Source organism: Crocuta crocuta, unplaced genomic scaffold, assembly GCF_008692635.1.
Source record: "Crocuta crocuta isolate KB4526 unplaced genomic scaffold, BGI_CrCroc_1.0 scaffold46, whole genome shotgun sequence".
NCBI classification, from domain to species: Eukaryota; Metazoa; Chordata; class Mammalia; order Carnivora; family Hyaenidae; genus Crocuta; species Crocuta crocuta.
This window is the reverse complement of record NW_027530975.1, coordinates 1,005,314-1,029,896: the sequence shown is the minus strand read 5'-3', so window position 1 is coordinate 1,029,896 and position 24,583 is coordinate 1,005,314. Positions and strand designations below refer to the sequence as shown.

General features: G+C 41.3%; 1 protein-coding gene across 2 annotated transcripts in view; it reads right to left on the bottom strand.

Annotated features, from left to right (window-relative positions):
* SLC16A9 (solute carrier family 16 member 9) overlaps positions 1-15,529 on the bottom strand; it is a 52,680-nt gene extending 37,151 nt beyond the window's left edge. The window contains exon 1 of one of the 2 annotated variants that reach the window (XM_077770145.1): positions 15,498-15,529. The gene's annotated coding sequence lies outside the window, so the exon portion shown is untranslated. Of the gene's footprint in view, positions 1-14,189; positions 14,269-15,497 lie in introns of those variants that run through there. The other variant, XM_077770146.1, reaches the window with a different exon arrangement.
* Positions 15,530-24,583: the final 9,054 nt, after the last annotated feature.

Sequence of the window (24,583 nt, the reverse complement as noted above, 5' to 3'; positions counted from 1 at the left end):
CCTTCCAAACATGTATCACGCATCCTTCACCACTGTCAAGGGATGCTAGGAATTGAGAAAAATTGGGACAAATTCTCATTTAAAAAAATACAGGCAAACAAATCATTCTTTGTGAAAATAAAAAATAAGCAAATAATTATTTGGGAGTTCTAATAAAAAATATCCTTTGACATACACAGATAGTCATAATTCAAATATACATTAATTCAATTCCATTTAATGGGAGACAGCCGCATAGAGGCCGTTCAGGTGTACAAGTAACCAGAGCAGTCACTGGTGCTTGAGTCTGCCTCTATCACACGACACTCTGCTGGTACTTTCACTTTCCTGTTTCTCAAAGAGCTGCGTTCCACAGCGCGTGTTGAGTAAAAAGTGCAGCATGTGCAGTCACCACTTGCCAAAGAGTCAACATACCTATGACTGCTTGTTGACCATCTAGGAGTAGCATAAAGCTTTAAAACAGTGTCAGGTCTCTCTGAGTCAAAGATATAAACTTCCAAGTGAATCTGCTCCATTTGTTGTTTTGGATATTAGTAAACACGGTTACACTAACACCAGTGTTAGTCCTTTAAAAGTTATAGTAACTGGATTAATTTTGTGACTTTTCCAATGATATTTCATAGTGAGTACAGTTTATGACTTCTCTTCTGAAGCAAAATAAGCTGTTATAGATCAATGTCATTTTTAAAGGAAAAGAACCCCCACTGTCCTTCTTATAAACTATTAAAACTCTTTGTAAAATCATACTGAGGTATCCTTGTTTTATGTAAATATATATATGTTTATATTTATAGACACATATCTACAATTCTGTAAGCATTTTCCACAATATGACATTGCTATAACAAGAAGTGAACTCCAAATAATTTTTGTATGACTGTGAATCCAAGCGTGGTGGCCTTAATAGGACTGTCTCAGAAGTCATTTCAGACTTCTGGTATACTAATATTGAAGGAAAAAAAGCCACAGTGAGGTTAAATAAATTAATATATCTGTTTGAAGATACAGTTTAAAAATTAAGGCTATCAGGGGCACCTGGGTGGCTCAGTCAATTGAGTATCCGACTTCAGTTCAGATCATGATCTCGCAATTCGTGAGTTGGAGTCCTGTGTCAGGCTCACTGCTGTCAGCCTGTCAGTGCAGAGCCTGCTTTGGATCCTCTGTCTTCCTTTCTTCTGCTCCTCCCCTGCTTGCTCTCTCCCAAAAATAAATAAATATATTTTTAAAAATTAAGGCTAATAGCCAAAAAAGTGGAAACAACCCAAATGTCCATCAACTAACTAATGAATGGATAAACAAGATGTGGTCTAGCCACACAATGGAATATTAGTCAGCAATAAAAAAAGAATGGAGTACATGGGGTGGGGGGTGGTGGCTCAGTCAGCTAAGTGTCCAACTCTTGATTTTGGCTCAGGTCATGGTCTCACACTTCGTGAGATCGAGTCCCATGTCAGGCTCTATGCTGACAGTGTGGAGCCTTCTTGGGATTCTCTCTCCCCCTCTCTCTCTACTCTGCCCCCACTCTCTTTCTCTCAAAATAAATAAATAAATAAGCATTAAAAAAAGGAATGAAGTACAGATACATGTTACAACATGATGAACCTTAAAAATATGCTAAATGAAAGTAGCCAAACACAAAAGACTACATATTAGATGATTCTCATTTATATGAAACTTCCAGAATAGGCAATCTATAGAGACAGGAAGTAGGTCAGTGGTTGCCTAGGGCTAGGAGGTTTGGGAGGAAATGGGAAGTGAGTGTTGATGGGTATGCAGTTTCTTTTGGGGTTGATGAAAATGCTTTAGAATTGATTATGATGATGATTAAGTATTGTTAGTGTGTTAGGAATCACATAAATTGGATTTTTAAAAAAATCACTCTGTGATTCTGACCAAGGTCATCCACAGATACACTCAAAATGGTTGCCCAACCACAATGGTTCTCCAGCTTGACTGCGCTCTGGGGAGCTTAAAACATCACTGATGAAGGGCCCACCCCAGACTCTCTGGGTATAGTCTGACCCTTCCTTTCACCCAAATGTGCAGCCACACATTTGCCAGGGCTGAGAATCACTGTCCTACAGGAGAGAAGGACCACCTCTGACCAACTGTCACCCTCTTTCCCAGTGAAGAAGGGACACAGGCGAGGGAGGGAAAAGGCTAAGAGTTGGGGACGAAGTGGGGACTGGAGCACTCAGAAACTCTGTCACTCTGAGCTCACCCACCCCAGTGGCAGCCAGCACTGTACTGTTATTTTAGCTCAACCCTGTCATCTATAGTAAGGTCAAAGACAATGCTTATTTACCCCTAAATCTCTACTGATCAAAAGCAAAAACTCCTAAAAGCTATATTCTTGATCTCCCATAAAATGTTTGAGAAAATGCAAAGGGGATCATTGCCTATATACAAAATTTAAAAGATGATTATTACATCCATTTATCTGAAGATATGCAAAAGTTGTTTTTAATGAAAATAGGAGAAAATGGTTTCAGAAAGTGTATCAACTCAAAAAACAACTTGCAACATGGGCCCTAGTGAATTGGAAGCCTATAGAAAAGTAAGCATCTCTCTCCAAAGAATCCTAACTTTACAAAACAAGAAGGCAGAATAATTGGACCTTCTCAGGAGGTCCAATTATTTTTCTAAGCACCCTGAAGTGCAAAGGGAGAACAAAGGAATGGAAGGTTGCCTGCTCCCTCTTCATTTGTGACATCTGGCTCTGTCCCTACTGGTGGTGGCAATGCTATTAACCCCACACTTTGATGTGGCAAACCCCCAAAATCTGTTGGATGGTTTCCAGCTGGAGAAATAGCCCAGTTCCACCCTTGTGGCTCCAGAGAGAGCAAGTACACACCATTGCCAGCCGGAGGAAAGAAAAGTCTTTTCCTGCCTCTTTTCCTTTGTCCCAAATGGCCAAGCCTGGGTGCACTGCTTCTAGAGAATCATTCATTCACCCATAATGCCATCCTTCTGCTGTACAGCAGCCCAGAAAAAAACCTGGGAAGAAGCACCTCCAAAAATCTCCAGATAGTCAATGCAAAAATGGTCACTTCATCTCTCTGGATCTAGGTCATATGCCCCAGCTAGTGTCCGCATTCCCCAGCGGAGCAGGCATGCAGCTGGCAGCTAAAACTCTGAGAAGAGTCTCCTGCTGCTGGTGATAATTATAATAAAGCTGTCAATATAATGATGAGGCCACCTATTAATTTGTTCAAATTAGCCAAACGATCTCTGAGTTTGGGGAAGGTAGTGGGAGAGAAGTCAAGATCTTCTTGTAGTAGTATTATGTGGTCCCAAAGAATGGTTGATAGGGTTTCCACATTTTTGTTATGTCAGTAGCTACAGTTTCATACAAATACATACACATACATCTATAAATATATGAAGGTATCTATTCTAAAAAACTGAGGAATAGAGGATAAGATTTTGGGCGTGTGTCCTAGATAAACCTGAGTACATGTCCCATTTCTGGCCAAACGTGTGACCTTCAGCAAATTACTGCAATATCTCTGTGCCTCACTTTCTTCATCCAAAATGTGAGGGGAATGATATCAGTTACCTCACCAGACTATTGTGCTATTAGTACAGTGCCTGGCACACAGTAATTTCAGTGTATATTATTATTTCTTATCCTTTTAAACATAATTGTCATAAAAGTATTCTTTTTTATCTTGGCAGAGACCCTCTCAAAATCTGAAAATACCCTCCCTACAAATACAGCTGGCCAGAACATCCACAACTGCCCTCCTTCCCTGCCACAACAGCACACTCAAGTGAGCACGTGCGTACACACACACACACACACACACACACACACACACACTCCGCTACCAAATTCCTCCCTCCAAAGAAAAGGGGGGTGGTGATATGGAAGTGACATTTTTCAAATCTTGGATAATGTCCTGACAGTAAGATAAAGCTGGCACATGGGAAGAGGGATGTCTCAGTGAGGAGAGAACATGAAGACGATGGCAGTCTACTCTTAGGTCACCAACAGCCCAGAGAAGACAAAACAGAGAGGCACTGAAATCCAAAGAAGGGTTTTGCTCTCTTTCTCCCTTTCATTTCCTTCTTTCCTTTTCTTCCCAACTCAAAGCCACACGGCTTTCCAGCACCTTTCCCAGCCACCATGGTTTGTAGTGTGCCAATGGGTGGGGCAGAGGTGAGCATTGATCATGAGGGTTGACAAGGGCTACAAGCGGCTTTAAAAATCAGTTACTTTGTCTCTGAAAGCGCTACACGATCTCAAGATTCTCTTTGTATTCTTCATGTCCCTGTTTTCTAATCTTCCCAGTTCAAAGAACCCCTTTCTTATTCCAAAGACTCCTAAGATCTTCCTTTCTAAACCAGTTCTCAAGAAAAGGTGATAACTACATGTGCATCAAAAGGGCAAATGAAAAACCTCATTTTAAGGTTGTATCTCCACATGAGCTTGTTTCTAATCATCAGAGCATACTAAGCATACTTCCTAAGCACATACTTACATACTAAGCATTTAGCACACTAAGACCTGCAGGGATTACGAAGGGGATTGCATACATAGTAGAATCACTTTAGGAGCTTAAAAATCCCTGATGCCTGGGCCCACCCTATAGCAATGCAAACAGGATGTTTGGAGGGAAGGCCAGGCTGTTAGAGGGCTCCAGGTGATTTAAATGTGTGGTTACTAAGCAAAAGGGGACAGCAGCACTACAGGTCATCTTAAACAACTGCACGTCCTAATATACAGTCATAAATTGAAAGACTTGGCTGCTTTTGGTTATTTAAATTCTTTTTTTTTTACCCATTTCAATTGTGGCTATAGAAAAATATTTCAAATGTCCTTAAATCCCAAAAATAATTTCATGTTTTCTTAGGAATTAAGAAAAATTTCTACAGTTTAACTGTACTATTATTTAGCCATATCATGGAATAACTTCTAATTACCATTTCCTATGAACACTTTCTGTATATCAGACACAATGCCAAGGACTTTCAAATGTTATCTTTTTAATTGATATACAACTCTACATAAAAGTTAGGTAGGTATTGATAATCCTCATTCTGTCCCAGTGTCCCTAGGTTTTTTGTTAGATTCTACTTCAAGCTCTCTCTATGTAATCCAAGGAGTGACCACCTAATGCAGGTTCTTTCTTTCTTTCTTTTTTTTTTTAAATTTCTTTTTCTTTTTTTTTTTTTATTTCTAGGAGAGAGAGAGAAACAGCGTGAGCAGGGGAGGGTCAGAGAGAGAGGGAGTCACAGACTGAAACAGGCTCCAGGCTCTGAGCCAGCAGTCAGCACATAGCCCGACGCGGGGCTCGAACCCACGAACCACGAGATCATGACCTAAGCGAAAGTTGGACGCTTAACCGACTAAGCCACCCAGGCGCCCCAGCAGGTTCTTTCTTAAGTGGTCTGTATGGTTGCATTACTTTACTTTGGAAAGTTGATGGTAATTTTTTTTTATTGGATACTCTTTCATTTTAAAACTTTTTTAATGGATATACTTTAAAATGATTGAACTTGCTGACATCACTCAGGGGCTTATACTAAACAAATTGATACCTAAATAATAATAATATTTTGACCACCTCAAGACCTTTGAGAAAAATACACAGAATACCATGGTCTTCAAATCTCCTTTGACCTTTATTCTTTTTTTTAAATTTATTTAAATTTTAGTTAATTAACATCTAGTGCAATATTGGTTTCAGTGGTAGAATTCAGTGATTCATCACTTAAATACAACACCCAATGCTCATCACAAGTGCCCTCCTTAATACCTATCACCCATCTAGCCCATCTCCCACTCACCTCCCTCCATCAACCCTCAGTTTGTTCTCTATCATTAAGAGTGTCTTGTGGTTTGTTTCCCTCTTTCCTCTTGCGCTCTTCCCATATGTTCATCTCTTTTGTATCTTAAATGCCACATATGAGTTGAAATCATACGGTATTTTTCTTTCTCTGATTGACTTATTTCACTTAGCATAATACATTCTAGCTCCATTCACATAGTTGCAAATGTCAAGATATCATTTTTTTTTTTATGGCTGAGTAATACTCGTGTGTGTGTGTGTGTGTGTGTGTGTGACATTATAATTAGCCATTTACTTGCTTTCTTCCCATCCTCTTCACTAACAGAAAATTCCCAGGACCAGGGCACATCTTATATTCTATATGTTCTTTCTACATATATGTATATAGTAGGCACTCAATAAATGTTTGTTGAATGTAATAGAAAATAGTATTAAGCTATAGTTTGGGAAGGAATGCAAAGCAGTGGGCTAGAGCAGTGTTGTTGAAGCTTCAATGCATCACGGGTCATGAAATCAACTGTGGGTTATGAGTAGCATTTTTTAAAATTGGGATTTAGAATAGAATAAAATAGATAAGAATCTAAAACATAAGAATACCTCCTGCATGGCCGTAAGGCTTCAGTACCATTCTGTGAACCTGGGCTTCAGTGTTTATATGTGTGCAGGGCTGGACTCACAAACACATATTCCTGTAGGTCATTTTAAAACACTGAAAGTCCCTGGGCTAGAACATAGACCCTGGAGTCATTTCTCCTGGGTTTGTGACTGAACTCCGCCATCAGCCGTGTGACTTTCTTTAAGCGCGTTAACAATCTTCTCAGTTTCTTCATCTATAGAATGGAAGTAGTAAAACTCCTTTCTCTTAGGATTTTTAGGAGGAATATAGGAAAATTATCTCTGTGAAACACCAGGCATGATGATTGGCCTAGAGCAAATGCTTGCAGCTCTTGTTGTTGTATCTTTCAAAGGTTTTCTTAGAAAAACTTGAAGGAACACTCTCCCTGCCTCTTCTTTCTCACATCCTGATGATTCCTCAACTGTTCCCTGGTTTCCAGGCATCCAAACAAGAGAAATGTTCTTACTGTGGAGCCCCCACTGCCTTATCTCTAAGTCAGTTCTGGCCTGCACTCAATCACCATCTTGACACCTTACACATTTATCTTCTCTGCAAACCAGTGCCCCCTGGCATTCCTGAGCCCACTCTCACAGGACCCCACCAGCTGTCTCTAGCCTCACCAAGTGACTGCATGTATGCAAAGGAAGGAGTCCCAAGTCTCCATCTGCAGGCCTGACTTCTCCTCAGAACTCCAGACCCATATGTTCAACAATTTCTTACCAGTTTTTATGTCAAGATCCCACCTGGCTGTGCTCAAGCCCCTCACAATGAACAAATCCATAATTCCTCCTCCTGAATTTCATCTGGAGAAAAAACACAACCAGACCTGCCATTGCCCAAGCAGAAATCCCCCCTCTCTATCCCCTCCCTGCTCCTCCTCCCCTGCACTCCAGGTCAGCCAGGACCAGGGTCATGACAATGAGCTCTACAGTCCGACTCCTCCTGTGCCTCTTCTTTGCAAATCTTTGCACCATCACAGCCACCTACTCGTTGACCATCTGGCAGGCTGCTGCCAAACCATGCTCCTCATCCTCTCCAATTCCACCTCTACTCTTTAAATCTGTCACCACCCACAGTGTATCCACTAGCAGAGGTCAAATTTAACTCATTATCATAAGCATATAAGAAAGCCAAAGATGATTTTTTTCCTGCCTCATGGAGCTTACAGTTCCCCATCAATAAAGTTATTCAAAAATTATAAATTAAAACGAAAAATTGTTTTTACATAGCCATGTTTTGTCTATATATTCAATATATTCAATATTTAGATCTTTAAATACCCAGCAAGTTATTGGATTCTTTTTGTTTTTCTCTAAAGCTCTGCAACAATGCAGTCCCCAACTACACCACTCTAAGATGTCCCACAACCCGGTGGTCCCCAAGCCACTGTTGCAATTCAACACTCAAGCCATGTTTCCTCCCTCTTCTAGGGAGAGGTTGTAATGCCTGTCTCCAATTTGCCTACTGACAAACTCCTGCTTTTCCTTTAAGACTTAGCCTAAAATGTCTCCTCCAACTTGATGCCTTCTTGAATCTCCATCAGTCTGTCATTCCTCATCTAAGATCTCACATCAGTTTGGGCAATCTTGCTATTATAACATTCATCACAATATATTGCTACTCCTTGCTAAGTATCTAACCTCCAAGCCCATCTCACATCCCTAGCACTAAGAATTGTGTTCGGCACATAATAAAAACTCAATAAATCTTTATGAAATTAATGAATGTTGGAAAAGCTACTTACCTAACTCTCCTGTATATTAAAATGATTAATTAAACATCTCTCATTCAACAAAATGAATTAAGTGCCTTTAGAAGGCATCGTGCATTTGTTTATAAGAAAATGAACTGAATGCACTTAATAGACAATGTGGTCCCTGCCTCCATGGAGCTTAGAGCCTGCTCTATCATTGAATCAGAAGGACTAGCCAAATACATGGGTAGAAATACAGAAATAGGATTTTTTTAATTCAAAATTTTTACCAGTATAACATCAAATGGTATGTCTTTAATGGTTCAGACAGTAACCTGGTTCTCTCAGATTTGGTTTTAAATGTTAAACATCCAGAGTCTATACTTCACACACTCTGAAGTGTGGTGTTGACTCACTACTGGAGCCAGAACAAGGATAAACTGTGGCTCAGAATTGTCAACCAGAGCCTTCTGTTCATCCTCTTGAAATCAGCTCAGTCTCAAGAAGATATGTGGTTTCTCTAAACATGCCATTCTTGTTTTATTTACTCAGACGCTTCCTTCTCATTGTCAACATCTGTCTGAACTTTTCAGTTAGAGTCACACTCACTTGTTTGTGAAATAGCTCATTGATGTAAAGTGAGGAACACATCTTAGCCAGTCAAATTCAATAGATGGAGCTATATATATCTATATATATACTAAAGAATTTCACTGCAAAAGAACCAGTGTTACTAAAAATAATTTGGGATTGAGATCATACGCAAATCTGTGGTTTGGGGTCTTCATTTTTACTTTGGGGCCCATATAAATATGCTTTTTTTAAAAAGGAGCCTAAACTCCTGTATTAACACAACTCAAAAGCCAAACCCTTAATTAACCCTTAATTCAGTTTATAGTTCGAGAATGTTGTTCCCAGACATTTCTAAGTTTAAAAGCAGAGACAGACTCCATGGCAAAATCTTGCCAGGGTAAAGACGATGAAGATTTCTTTGTCTGAGCACCATAAGTCAGGCTACAAATATACCTTGTCCAAGTGGGAACCAAGATCAATTTTCCAACTGGATATTATTTCCTATTGGGGTGAGAAGGAAGAGCCAGAAGAAAAGTGTTTAGAGAAATAGCTCTGGGCCTTGGAATTGAATCACATTAATTGTCCCAGAAAGGGATAATTAACACAGGTACTTAACTGCTGGAGCCTCTGAATTATGAAAACAGCATGGCCATCAAAAAAGGACATTATAAGCCTTACAGATCTATCATAGTTCAGCACTTGCCAAAGAACTCCTGTAAAGCTAAGTTATTCCCCAAAGCATAACTACGTGTTAACAAAGCAGAAGAAATGGGTTAGAGATAAAATGGATTCATGTAGGATCATGGAAGCCTGAAGCCAGAAGGAGCCCTGGAAATCATCCAGAAATTGACAACTCTCAGGCCAAATCTAATCTCTAGGTCAGAGGTACTCTCTTTAGCCTGCACAATTTTTATTTTATTAATTTATTTTTATTTTACTTTTAACAATTTTTAATGAATTGCAAATGATTTAAAATGAGTATTTCACATAAAAACCTGAATTTTTTTATTCTTTAAAAAAATCAGAAGATCTGGAGACACTGGGTTTTTGTTCTTACATAACAACTGGCTAGAACTGAGCAACTTTCACCCTCATCGAATGGGCATGTTCTCTCCAGTTCCTTCCACTTCCTAACATCTCCCTGACATACGATGGAGGTTGACTGGCATTTTGAGTTTCACCTATCCTCTCCCCTCCCACCACTGCTGGTCTGGTTTTCTTATATATGACACCTATCTCCCCTGGGTGAGCCCTGGGACTTTGCCACCACTGATCTCATCAATGACTCAGTTGCTTCCTCTGTATGAAGACACTGAAGTTTAGAGATGTCACACTAGAGGAGAGACCAGTACCAAGGTCCCTCACTGACCAATCCAGTGAAAGGTCACTTATTTCCAGTCCTGCTCTCAGGCTCAGAAGAGAAAGTAGCAGAATTTGTAAACCACTCAGAACCTGTGAAAAGATGAAAAGATCTAGATTTAACAGAGTTAAGTATAGGCAAAATGAGGGCCAGACACTTCAATACAAGTTGGCATAATCATTTCCCTGCATCCGTCTCATACTCTTGCCATGTTCCGTATGCTGCGGGCTTTTGCTTCAGCTTTTCTCTATTCCACACAAACCATATCACTCACAGGTTGGCCCAAGTAGTAGTGTTCTGAAAGAAATCTATGATGATGCCATCTACACTGGTGTGTTCTTTTGCTTGGTATATGTTTTGCATAATTTGTACATGATTATGTACAGTCCAATCTGTTGTCTGAACACACACTTGAGTATACCATGTACAAGCTGGTATATTTGCTAAATGACTTTCAGAATAAAAACTCAAGACATGAGGCAACATATACAGGATGCTGAAAAACAAAAAGATCTGGTGCATTTGGGGTTGGGGGCTACTGGGGATGACAAGAATATTTGAAACTGACACCCTTCCAGAGAATCTGGAAGATCTGGTCCTTGTATTTAATGCTGTCACACTCACTAATGTTTTCTCATCCATAGTCCATCTCTTCTCAAAAAGCTTATGAGTTTCTTTTGAGTGGATCATAAAAGCACAAGATCATATAATAGTTTAAAGATGTGTTAAAAAATTTACATGTCTCATTGTTGATTTGTAAAGTAAAATTAATCAGAATGATGAGCAATGTATAATATGAGGACTACAGTTACCATACTATATCATATATTTGAAAGTTGCTGACAAAGTAGACCTTAAAATTTCTCAACACCAAAAAAAAAAAAAACACCACAACACAACAAAAATCTGTGTAGTGATGGATGTTAACTAAACTTATTGTGGTAATCACTGCACAATATATACATATACTGAATCATTACATTGTACATGTAAAAGTCATACAAAGCTATATGTCAATTATAACTCAATTTTTAAAAAACCCTAAAACTGGGGTACCTGGGTGGCTCATTCAGTTAAATAATTGCTTGAAACCCTTATTTCAGCTCAGGTCTTGATATTATGGTCATGAGATCTAGCCCCATGTCAGCCACCTAGCTGGGCATGGAGCCTGCTCGGGATTCTCTCTCTTGCTGTCTCTGCCCCCTGCCCTCACATGCACCCTCTCTAAATAAAGAAACAAACAAACAAAATCAGGATAATGGGAATGAAGGTCCAAATTTAAAAACAGAGAAACACTTCTACAGTTAGAAGGCTCAATTTCTAACTTCTTTTATTTTTTTTAAGTTTTTTTGTTTTTGTTTTTGTTTTTTTTTTGAGAGAGAGGGAGAGAGAGAAAGCATGAATTGGAGAGAGACAGAGAGAGAGAATCCCAAGCCAGATGCAAGACTCAAACTCACAAACTGAGCCAACTGATGCTTAACCAACTAAGCCACCCAGGCACCCCTCTAACTTCTTTTTAATTTCTTAATGTTTATTTATTTTTGAGAGAGAGAGACAGAGACAGAGTGTAAGCAGAGCAGGGGCAGAGAGAGGGGGAAACACAGAATCTGAAGCAGGCTCCAGGCTCTGGGCTGTCAGAACAGAGCCCGACATAGGGCTAGACCTCAGGAGCCATGAGATCATGACCTGAGCCAAAGTTGGATGTTTAACAGACTCAGCCACCCGGCCCCTCTAAAATCTTTAAAAAATTTTTAATGTTTATTTTTGGGGGAGAGAGAGAGTGCAAGCAAGAAGGAGGGGGCAGAGAGAGAAGGAGACACACAGAATTTGAAGCAGGCTCCAGGCTCCAAGCTGTCAGCACAAGGCCCGATGTGGGGCCCCAACCCACAAATCTCGAGACCATGACCTGAGCTGAAGTCAGATGCTCAAATGACTGACCCACCCAGGTGCCCGTCCCCAAGTTCTTTTAATAAGTTATGATGTATTATCCCCTTGTTAAATGATAGCAGAATAGTTCAAAGGATAAGCTTCTGCGAGACACTTCTTGGCTTCAAATCCTGGTCCCATCATTTACTTAGCTGACTGGCCTCATTAAAATTATCAGCCTAAGATCAAAATGATGCTTCCCTAGATGAAATAAGGCATGTAGCTTAAATGACATATCATGTTTAGTAAACAATTGAAACAAAATAGACAACGGCTCTGCTCTGTATATTGCCCAGGAATGTGGAGGTGTTTTCCTGCACAAAGTTTTCATCAAACTAAGAGTTGGTATACCATAAGACTGGTATACCATAAGTCCATAAGACTGCAGACTTTGGGGGAAAACTGTTGGACTTACATAAAGCATACATTTAAAATACATTTAAAGGCTATTTAAAATACATTACTCTTTTACACTAATGTTTACAGAAAGCAAATATCATTGAGATTTTATCCATTTATTTATTTTAGAGTATAAACAGGGGTGCCTGGGTGGCTCAGTTGGTTAAGCGTCTTACTTTGGATCAGGTCATGATTTCGTGGATGAATTCAAGCCCCACGTCAGGCTCTGTGCTGACGGCTTAGAGGCTGGAGCCTGCCTCAGATTCTGTGTCTGCCTCTCTCTCTCCCTGCCCCTCTCCCACTCACATTCTGTCTCTCTCTCTCTCTCTCTCAAAAATAAATAAACATTAATTTTTTTTTAATTTTAGGTTATAAACAGTACTGAACTTTAAGGTACAAACTACAGTTGAAGATATTAACATTGCTGGTATAAATACAATAATAATGTTCAATCACATTTTCAATTTCTTTGCATGGCTTGTTATATTCTCTACAATCTACCCCCATCCTACCTCCAGCCTTATCTAGCTTAAATTCCAGGCTTCAGTAACTCCAAACTATTTTGCTTCCTTTGGACACATCAGACTTCCAGGACTCTGTACTATTTGCTTGTTCCAGTGAGGATCCTTTCCACCGAGGAAATCTCTTCTTTTTTCAAATCCCAGCTCAAACACTCCACCTGCTACGTACCTTTTTTTAGTTCTTAACCTTGAGTGAACCTCTCCTTTTCTCTGCCATTCAATAGGACTCTATTGATGTTACTGCCACATGACTCCATTTATACTATCTTGTATTATAGATATTTGTAAACATACCTATCTTTCCCACTAAACTAAACTCTTTAAAGGTGGGGACCATGTGTTCTTTGCTTGAACTCACTTGTAAGTTCTAGTTCAATCTCATTTTATATACAAGGAAGACTTTGGTATCTACAAAGAACCCCCCAAAGAAAAAGCCAAATAGCTCAAAATATGTGCATTCTTGCAATCTTTAATTAAAAGTAAAGTCACTAGGCGAAATTTTCTTGAAAAGCTATAGTTATACAAGCAAAGCATTGTGGCTTTTTGCACTACCCACTGGCTTTCTATACTCAATTTCTTTCTATAAATTAAATTCAAGAGATATCTCAGTTGAGAAAAAGATCAGAAAACCTCGGGATTCAAAACATTGGAGTGAGAAAATAAAGTTTGAAAGTCTGGGAGCATCCAGGTGGCTCAGTCTGTTAAGTCTCCAACTATGGATTTTGGCTCAGGTTATGATTCGGGCGATCAGGCTCCTCACAGCGTTCTGCCCGTCACCAAGCCTGCTTGGGATTCTCTCCCTCTTTCTCTCTCTTCCTGGGAGAACATGGGAGGGACTACATTCTCTCTCCCAAAATAAATAAATAAACATTTAAAAAAAAGAAGAAGAAAGAAAATCTGACCTCACCTTTGTAACTGTCATCCTCTAGCTTCAGCTTCATGACCAGATCCAACCAAAAGCCCCACAGTCTGCCCTGATACAGATTCAGGCACCAACCAACACTCATTGTCACCTCCATCCCTTTAGAGTCACAGCCAAGAGCTGGAATAGATTTTCTAGTGTCCTGATGCACTTCCCCATGTCACCTGTCCTTCCCTATATTCATCCTATAGATAGGAAGGGTCCTTATTCCCTCTGTTGCCCACACACAAATGGAAAGCAACAGAGAACGATGTTCTTAGTCCATGGTGCTAAAATTAGGAGTAGTTGCAAGATGGCAGGTTAAACTATTTTATTATATAATTTCTATTTCCCAGGGCCTTAAAAAGAAACAAACTTTTTTCTAGCAATGATATTGATACTAACCCTGTTATCTGCATTCACATGTTATTTAAAAGAAGGTGTGATCATATCATGAAGATGGGTACTCTCACTTCAGAATCTTCTCCAGCCAGAACACTTTCTCAGAGCTAGTGCCAACCAGAATCGAAGAAACTGTTAAAACGTACCAAATTAACACAGTTTGATGGAACAACTAAACATCCTACTCTGGAAGTCAACATCCATCTGCAGTCTATCCAGATAATCCATCTGAACTACTATGCAGATAATCCAAGATTAAAAACAAACAAACAAACTACTATCCAGATAATCTACTGATAAGAGAAAAAAATACACTATTATCCAGATAATCCAAGATTTAAAAAAATACACCCAAACAAATTGTGACCCAGGAAATTAGTCCAAAAAACTGTTATATCAAATAACTTAGTATGTAAGTAATGTATTTAGTGTAAAGCCCGCCTAAACCTCCAGGATGGATTGACCTGTGCTGAATCAGACATGGGACCCCGAGAAGCATTGCTTTGTTTTTGATGGCCGAGCTCTTAAAAGGTGGTCAGCTCTTTCCAAAACCTCTGGGTGCTGCTGAAGCCAGAGCAGGCTACGTGGGGCGAGCCACAGCTGGAACGTTAAGCACCAAGTCCTCCCAAGGTTCCCGCTCGGTGTCCAGGCGGCCCAGGTGCCCGTGCCTCCCGCGGCGGTCGCCCGGACGGACCCGGTGGTGCTGAACCTGGCGCGGCGGCTCAGGGGCCCCCAGCCCCGCGCGCCGCCTTCCTCGCAGCCCTGCAGCCGCGGGGCGCCCTGGCCGAGACCCTCCCGGGACAGCGGCCCCGGCTCCCCACCGGGGCACCTGGAGGCCCTGCCGCCCTCAGGACCAGGGCCCACCTGGTCGCGCTCCTCCCAGCCCCCGTTCTGCCGCCAGCAGTCCCAGAAGCTGTCTCGGGAGTTCCAGGACAGACCTCGGCCCCGAGTCCAACCCGTGACACGGTCCCCCCTCCAGGACCCCCTTTCTTTCTCTGTATCGCTGTTTGTCTCTTCGGGCTCCGTGCAAAATGCCTCCCTCGGACTCCTGGGGAAACTTGCCGACCGCGGACAGGCACCGCATCTAAAGGGGAGCGTGTCAAGGGGTGGGCGCACTGAGGACACTCGCGGCTCCAGGTACACAGCCGAACCAAAAACCCGTTCCCAAGTGCTTGCCGTCAGGGACAGCGTGGTCGCCGCCGCCGCCTCCCGCTGCTCCGAGCCCGAGGAGTCACTTCTAGCCTCCGGGAGGCGAGGCAGCGAGGGCGGCCGCCGAGCGTCGGCGCCCTCCCGCGAGCTCCAGCCCTTTACCTGGGTAGCGGCCTCGGCTGGGGGCTNGGCGGGGAGGGCCGCGGCCGCCGCTCTCCCTGCTGCTCGGGGCCCGCCGGGCTGTATTTATCCGGGGCCCCGGCCCCTGTCGGAGTATTGGGCAATCGGTCCCGTTACGCGCGGCCTCGGGAGCCGCCGCCCTCTGCCCCCGCCGAGCCCCTCGGCGGCTGCGGTGGCCGCGTGCTTGCAGAGAGGGGCCCGGCCCCCTCCTCTGGGCTCCACCTTCTCTCCCTCCTCCTCCTTCCCGAGAAGTTCTTCCCTGCGGTCTGGTCCCTCTCTTTCCCTGCTTTGCGGGGCACCCTGGCCAGTCTGAACCGGTTGTGACTGCGCGGGTGACGGGGAAGGAGGAGGCGGAGGAGATGGAGGCGGAAAAGCGAGCGGTAGGGGCGCTGCTCCCGCTCTCGAGGCTCGNGGCCCAGCGCACTTGGTGGGGAGCCGGCGTGAAGAGATGAGTGCGAGTCGCCCTCGGTCTCCCAGGCTCCTGGGGCCGCCGGGCGCCCTCCTGGCCGGAGCTGTATACCCAGCTGGCAGGGATCCCAGAGAAACAGGCACCAGAACTTTGTGTAGCTGGTGCTCCTGGGCAGTGAGGAGTGGGGATGCCAAGTGCTGTCCTTTGTGGCAGCTCCATGGGAAAGGAGGGCGCTCCGCAGTGCAACACAGCGTGGCGAGAGGGAGGGTGCATCTGAACACAAGTTCAGACTGTCGGGCAGGTGGACTGCACTGACGGTTCAGTCCTGTCTTTGGCTGAAAGATAATTGGGCACGGGAGCTGAACTGGATACGTGCTGTAACCCCACAGAGAATCACTGAAGCAGAGTGGGGGCAGTTTGTAGGTACCAGTGGCTCACTGGGTGAGGGGACTCTTAAAGTGATAATGCACTTTTGGGGTTCCCAAGTCTATACTTGTACTAGCTTTTCAAACAGGTATAGGGTCACCCATCACTGGGATGAGAATTCCCTTTATAAACCGAGGCTTCTGGTTTTGGCCTAGACAAAAGCTCTACACCTTGCATAGGGCTGCTTTCTGAAGTCCAAATTAGGCTCCCTAACTTTCCTGAGCTTCTTTTTTCTCACCTTGCCTGCATGGTGGTGTCAATGTGAAATGAGAGTTCCAAAAATCTTGAGGATCCTGACTACACATGTCAAGTTTTCTTACAGATATGAAAACACTGGTTCATCCCTTTCTACCCAATTTACTGACTTTCAGGTTATGAGAAAGAGAATGGTCAGTGCATATTTGCTTCTGTTTTAAGAGGAAGAAAGATTCTGGGGGTGGGGTGGGCTGGTGGAATGAAGTAACAGTAAGAATGAGAGGGAGGTGCTCCCAGGAACAGTTTCTGGAAGGAAAAATGGAGAGGTGATGCTGTCAACACCATCAAAAATTTATTTCTGAAAAGGATAGAGGATGAAAAAGGAGTTCTCATTATGTTCTATTTTTCAGCTAGTTTGTGGTTACTCCAGTGTGTTCGCTTTAAAATGATGCATTGACCTGTACACCGATAGTTTATGTTTGATAAAAGATATTTTAGAAAGTGTTTTTTTTTATTCAATAACCCTCTAACCACCAAAGCAAGTGTCATCTTGACAGTTAGTTTGGTCAAACTAATCCATGTTTGTAAAATTATATTTTGAGGACAAGGAATCACTGCTTGAAAGCTGCTTGTGTTCACCAATTGGTTTCTGAAGGTGTCTTCTCTCTGTTCTTGTCTCCACCAAGTTTCCCTAGATTTCCTTTATAGAGAGAATGTGACCAGCACTCCATGTCTGCTCAGGCCAGTCCTCGCTTATCAGTTAAGAACAAAATAAGTCCATTCTTTTTAAAAAAATTTTTAATGTTTTAATTTATTTCTGAGAGAGAAAGAGAGACAGCATGAGCAGGGGAGGGTCAGAGAGAGACGGAGACACAGAATCTGAAACAGGCTCCAGGCTCTGAGCGAGCTGTCAGCACAGAGCCCGACGGGGGGCTCGAACCCATGAACCTTGAGATCATGACCTGAGCTAGAGTCGATGCTTAACCAACTGAGCCACCCAGGCGCCCCCAAAATGAGTTCATTCTTAAACACCGGGGCATGGTCCCAACTTTAGTGTAAGACTGGATCCTAGGGGTCAAAAACTCAAATGGCTAGGGGCCCAGACTCATAATGTGATGAATGAAGTGGGCAGAAGGTAGCCTGGAGAACTTAAGGAGCATGGAAGATGACTCTGGGAGAGGTGGCCTGCTGGCTTAGAGAATTTTTTCCTTGCTAGAATGTGAGAATGCCCCTATTTTCTTGTGAAGGTTCATCGTTCAGTCACACCTCAGCAGAGCAATTAGACATGAAGGAGAACTCAGAAATCTAATCCATGCCCTGACACGTTACCTATGAATGGAATTTGACCCAGAGAAGCTAGGGATGTTCTGATCACCCCACCCCCACCCCGCCCAGCCCACTGCACAGAATGGGGTAGAGAGTAGGTTCACAGAGACAGTAGTAAAACCACCTTCCTACCATCTGGAGTTTTTGTTCCCAATGACAGGAAGAAGCAAGATTTGCTAGCGAGTTGAGGATCAGATAGTTCAATATTGCTAGCTTTATAGCTCTGTGCAACCCCTGCCCTTTGCTTTGGGTCTCTCTTGGGCCAAAAGTGTGTGTGCTTTCAAGAGAGAAAGAAAAAAGATGGGTCATTAAATAAGCTGGATTTAGGGGCACCTGGGTGTCTTGGTTGAGTGTCCGACTTCAGCTGAAGTCATGATCTTGTGTCTGTGGGATTGAGCCCCACATAGGATGCTGTGTGGACAGCTCAGAGCCTGAAGCCTGCTTTGGATTCTGGTCTCCCTCGCTCTCTGTCCCTCCCCTGCTTGTGCTCTGTCTCTCTAAATAAATAAATAAACAAACATTAAAATTTGTTTTAAAAACTAAGCTGGATTTAATGAAACCCCCTTGGGAAGAAAGAAAATTGAATATGCATTCAAAGGAAAATTGATACAGAAGTGATGTCTTAGCTGAAGTTTGTTTTTCTGCCTTGCATTATTATTATTGTTATAGAGCATTTATTAAGAACTTTGTGACTTGGGAAATAGCCAAAGCTCCACCCCTTCTTAGGCCATTTGCTGACTCAGTCCTTTAGAGAAAAGACAGAGAAATTAACCTAAAATTGCTCTGCAGACTTCCTCCTAGCCCTGAGGCCAGAAATACGGAGAGCAGGTGAAGGCATCAGTTGGTCAGGGGAGCAAGGGACATTTCCACAGCACCTGAGTCACCTGTCCAGCTGACCAGACTTTCCTCCCTGACTTACTATACCAGGACAGGTTTCTTTCTCTTTTACATGCTGTTCTTTGTGAGTGATGGCATAGCTACATGGACACTACACTTTAAAATAAAAATAAAGAAAACAGACGTTAGAGTTTTTATAGCAGTTAGCTCAGATCTAAAGATGATTCCATTAATTCCATTTCATTCCCTTGCACACTAACAGATAAAAGATAAAAAAAAAATACCAAAAGTGGGTAAACCATTCTCTCTCCTACTTACAGACATTTGTTTAAGACACAAATTTTCAAATGTTAGACATGACCTTAAAGACATACTATATCATATTTTTGCTTGTAATTCTCCAGAACATTGTTTCATCTTTTTCTTCCCTTTACTTTTATCATATTATTAGGCTGAAGTGGTTTTTAATCTTAGGAGATTATTTAACCCTCTTAGGGTTAAGAGGGATAAAAGGTGTTCTCTGAGTGTCTGGTAATTGCCAAGAACTATGCTATCTCCTGACGTTAGGTATTATCTTCATTTCACAGATCAGAAAACTGGAATTCATAGATTGAGCTACTTGTTTCGCGAGTAAGTGATGGAGTAGGGCTCAGGCTCTGGTCTGACTGATTGCTAAGCCTGTGCCCTTCGCACTTTACCTTAGTAAAAGGATTCAAGGCTGGTAAGAGGTAACACTGCCAGCTCACTAAGCTCCCTATGACACACAATAAACCTAAGAAGTAGGTGCTATGATTATCATCCACATTGGCTGCTGATGAAAATTAACCAGAGAGAAGTTAACTAACTTGTCCTCAATCACACAGTTCATGACATGTAGGCTGGAGTTTGAATCCAGAATCCAGGCTAGAGAGAACTGTGCTCTGAACTACACTCTACATTCTCATAAAAGTGGAAATTGGAAACATAAAATTATATGGAACTTGTGTGTTCTTCTGTGTGTATGTGTGTACACATATATACACTTTCCACTTCACATCCTTCTGACTAGCATTGTGCAGTTCCAAGACCATAACCAAAAATAACTTATGTTTTTATATATACCAATTTCCAAAGCATCCAGCATATATCTATATGTAGGACTCCCAACATGTATAATGCACTCATTAGTTGTTTGCACAGAGAAACTATAAAATCTTGAAAGCACGTACGTGGCCTATCTTGTTCATCACTGCTCCCTAGAATACAGTGGCAGCAATAGAGTAGATGTTTGTTGAATGAATGAATGACCAAACGAGCCATGAATGCATAAACGCATGATCAAATTGTTAGTGACTTTTTTGCTGCAATAGACCATTAATATTCTTCAGTTGCCTTACTCTGACAAGCTCTATTTTATTCTATTTTTCTTAACTGAAGACAATTTACATATAATATAGTATTAGCTTCAGGTGTACAACATAGTGATTCAATATTTATATACATGATGAAATGGCCACACAATAAGTCTAGTTACCCTCTGTCACTATACAAAGTTGTTACAATATTGTAACAACTGTGCTGTACATAATATCCCCCATGTCTTATATATTTTATAAATGGAAGATTGTACCTTTTAATCCCCTTTACCTATGTCATCTGTCTCCCGTGCCCCTCCCCTCTGGCAACCACTGGTTTGTTCTCTGTATCTATGAGTCTGTTGCGGTTTTGGCTTTTCTGTCTATTGTTGTTTTTTAGATTCTACACATAAATGAATCATATAGTATTTTGATTTTTCTGTCTGACCTATTTTCTTTAGCATAATACCCTCTAGGTTTATCCACATTGTCACAAATGGCAAGATCTCATTCTTTTTTATGGCTTGGTAATATTCCATTGTGTATATATGCCACATCTTCTGGATCCATTCATCTATCAATGGACATTTAGGTTACTTCCATATCTTGTAAATAATGCTGTAATGAACACAGGGGTACATATATATCTACCTTTCCAAATTAGAGTTTCCATTTTACAGATAAGAAACTAAGGCACCATGAGGTTCAGTGAGCTGCCCAAAGTCGGAGGGCAACAAAGCAACAGAGGTGGAAGCAAACAGGCAATGTGAGTTCAGGGGCCATGCTTATGAGACCAGGCTATATGCCTTCTCCCGTCCTTGTTCACAGCCTTATCCCAGGATACAGCACAGTGTTGTCCACAGGACATTTCCCATAGTGTATTGACGGAAGGAAGAGAATATTCTCTCATGTGTTTAGGAAAGTTTCAGACCATTTTTCACATTTTAATTCACTCATTGAATTGTTTATGTTGCAAATTCAGCTCATCTAATCTAGGATGTAATCATTTTGGATAATAGATCACCAGAGAAGGGTTTAATCCCAAAGGCAGGCTATCAAGTTCAAATGTACCAATGAATTCAATTTCTTTTTTTTAATACAGGTGGAATTGATTAACATTATTTTAAAATAAACATAAGACCATTGAATTGAATCTTTTTTTATGTGCCTCTGCCTGAGTGTCTGATTTATGTGCAGTATATAACAATGTTTCAGACAGCCCCAAACAATATTTCAATTCCAAATGTTAAGTTTTAGCCTTCTTCTCTTCTCTGTTATATGATGTAAGTGAAAAAGCCTGACTTCTACGTTGTGCATAGGATCTATACAGTCCAAAATCTGTGGACAATCCAAATAGTTTGCTTCATGGTTTCAGCGAGTAAACATTTTTTTGTGTTGTTTTTTTTGTTTTGTTTTGTTTTGTTTAAAAACATGGTCACCTTAGAACTAATCAACATGCTGCAACCTTGGCTTATTGAGCACGATTTTGAAGATGGTGGCTAACCCATGAAACTAAAAGTTACAAAGAAAAAAATACACCACTGAGAGACAAAAGTGTAGACTCAAGCATGTTCTGTAAGAGTTTGGACATGGACTGGAGCTGCTGCAGACAGAATCAGCCAAACAGAGCTAGTGCATTTCCCCCACCCGCTGCTCCCAGGCTGCCCTCACATAAAAAGGTGCTCAGCTCTCTCCCTCCCACCCACACACTGTACAGCTTCTTCAACTTCCCATCCAAGTAATTCCAAACCACAAGCAAAACAACCACCTATAGAATTGAAATGTGCTGGAGGTCCTCTGCTTTCCTTTAAAGATGTATGTGAACCCCGCTTTGACTCAATAGCATAAGTGTTTTCATATCATAACAATGTTCAGTAGCAATAATTATCTATTTAATCTAAATATTTTCAATAATAAAATTTAATATTAATTTTTTAATTTAATAATTAAACATTTAATATTAATAATTTACTGTAATAGTGGCTCACATTTCTTTGGATTGTTTTAAGTTTGTTTATTTATATTGAGAGAGAGTGCACAAGTAGGGAAGGGACAGAGAGAGAATTCCCAAACAGGCTCTGCATTGTCAGCACGGAGCCCAATACGGGGCTCATACCCACAAACTGTGAGATCATGACCTGAGCCGAAGTCAAGAGTCGGACACTTAACCTACTGAGCCACTCAGGCACCCCAATAGCTTGTATTTTTAAGCAATTTATATATATAATGTATTAATGAAGGTCCAGGCAGGAAACAGAATATGTCCCAGTCTTAAGGGAAAAAAATAATTACAGCAATGTGGGCAGGATTAAAGGAATAAACAGAAGCACTCAGAGACTAGACAGTGTGAAGGGATTATTGCTGCTGGGCCTTAAGTAACAAGGGAAGGCCCAGTGTTACCTGCACCTAGGACAGCAGAACCTGCAAAGCAGCCCCCCTGAGGGAGCTGGGACTGGAAAGAGATAGTTTGATTGACAGACACCAAGTGCCAAAGTGAGTGTGTAGAGAATTCCCCTGCCTCTCTCTCTGCTTTCAAGTCTTTTGATGGTGCCTACCATCGGCCAAAGCCAAGCAGAAGCCAGGCACTAAGGGAGCCTAGGAGATACTGCCCACAAGTGATCAGCCTCCCAGGCACAGAGCAGGACAAAGATGGGCAGAAATTGAATCGAGTTGGAGAGGGTGGCAAATGGCGACGACCAGAAACTCTGGGCCCTATGCTAAACACTTAAGAAGTAGATTCCATTTTACAGATGAAAAAACAGATATGGAATTCAAACCCAGGTTGTCTGATTCTGGAGTCTGTACTCTTAACTACACACTATTTAATAAAGCTGTATTTAAAATAATATTTAATAAAGCTGTTGTAAAATAGCTAAAAAAATAAGTAGCTAGCTAGTTAAACAGATGTCCTGTGTTTGTCACAAAACTTAATGATCATTACCACCCTTATTCTAATAAATTTGCCTTAATCTCATCAGTTTATCTCATGGTTAGTCTCATGCAAATTATGTTGATTTTATGGTCTACAACTTGCAACCTATTTCTTGAAATCTGCTGTCTATAACATAAATCTCCAGGCATGAACTATAAAATGTACTGTCAATTCTTATTTATTCTTATTCATTCATTAAGTAATTAATGAATCATTTATTTTGTGTCAGGCATTATATGAAAACAAAGGGTCTTGCAATCTAGGAAGGAATACCGACAGGTAAATAGTTACTAGATTGTGCTAGGTACCTTCGTCACGATACTGATGCCACTTTAAGAAAACACAGAAATGGAAACAGCTTGGGTTGAGAGGAAGGCATCCAAAGACAGAGTGAAGATCATTTGCAAAGTCTTAATGGCATGAAAGCTTCTTATGTTAGGCTAGAGAACTACAATGGATAATTACACAGGATTAAAGATAAGAATATTTGTGAGAAGTAAAAAGTAAACAAGAATAGGGCTTTTGATTGCAAGCAATGGTTCCCATCTCTGGGCAAGACTGCATAAGTGGAGAACCCAAGAGGACTGGGTCCACTTGGAGATCAAGTTGGCAGGGACCCAGTCTTATCAGCAAATGAATGGGCTCTGACTATTTTCTCCATTCTTACAGGTGTTTGTTCAAGATTCAGAGTCTCAAAGGAAAGAGTTAGTGGCCTGGCTTGGACAATATAACCATTTCTCAATTAAGGGAATGTGGGACACTTTGAGAGAACCCAATGAAGGAGAGGTAATTCTCCAAAAGCAAATTAGGAAGCTGACTAGCCAAAACACACACAAAAAATGTCTTCTCCAGTGAGTTAGACCATGTGAGTTCTTATCTCCTTATGAAGTCATTAACAATGAAGCACTGAAAGATTGAAGGAAGCATTGAAGGATTCCAAACAGTGCGATGGCACAATAAGATTTGTCAAAATGATCACTCTTCAAAACCACATTGGAGGATAGATTGGGAGGGAAACTAGTTAGAAAGTTGATTAAATAGCCAAGGAAAAAACTTATGAAAATGTAAAACCTATAAAATTATGAAAAAATAAGGGGATCAATTTGAGACATTACAAAGAACCACACAAGGATTGGTAAAAAGAAAGGTTTGTGACAGTGTCCAGGTTTCCCATAAAGGTTTTACAAGACTTGTGAGAAAATTAGGGAAGTGTGCTTTACACTGCAGGATCCTCTACAATAGTCTAAATTGTAAATACTTTATTCATTGTTCCAAAAAAAAAAAACCCCAAAATTCCAAAAAAATCCCTCCAAATCTAAAGTAGATCTCCAAGATTTATTTTGCAATTTGAAATGGTACAAAATTCTTTTGTCAGATTCAAGTTTTCGTATTCATGGTTTGGATAACATGGTGATAGATGAGTGAGCATATGCAACAGAAACAGAAAGTGAATCTATTCAGTACCAGTACAGTGAGTAGTGGTGTCTGCAAAGTAAACACTAAAGTTTCACTAGAAATAGGACTGACTTGAGCAAGAAGAATCAGGGTTGATTATTAGGCTAAAGAAACCTTAGAGGCAAGCCAGATCCTTTGGCAGTAACAGGCAAAC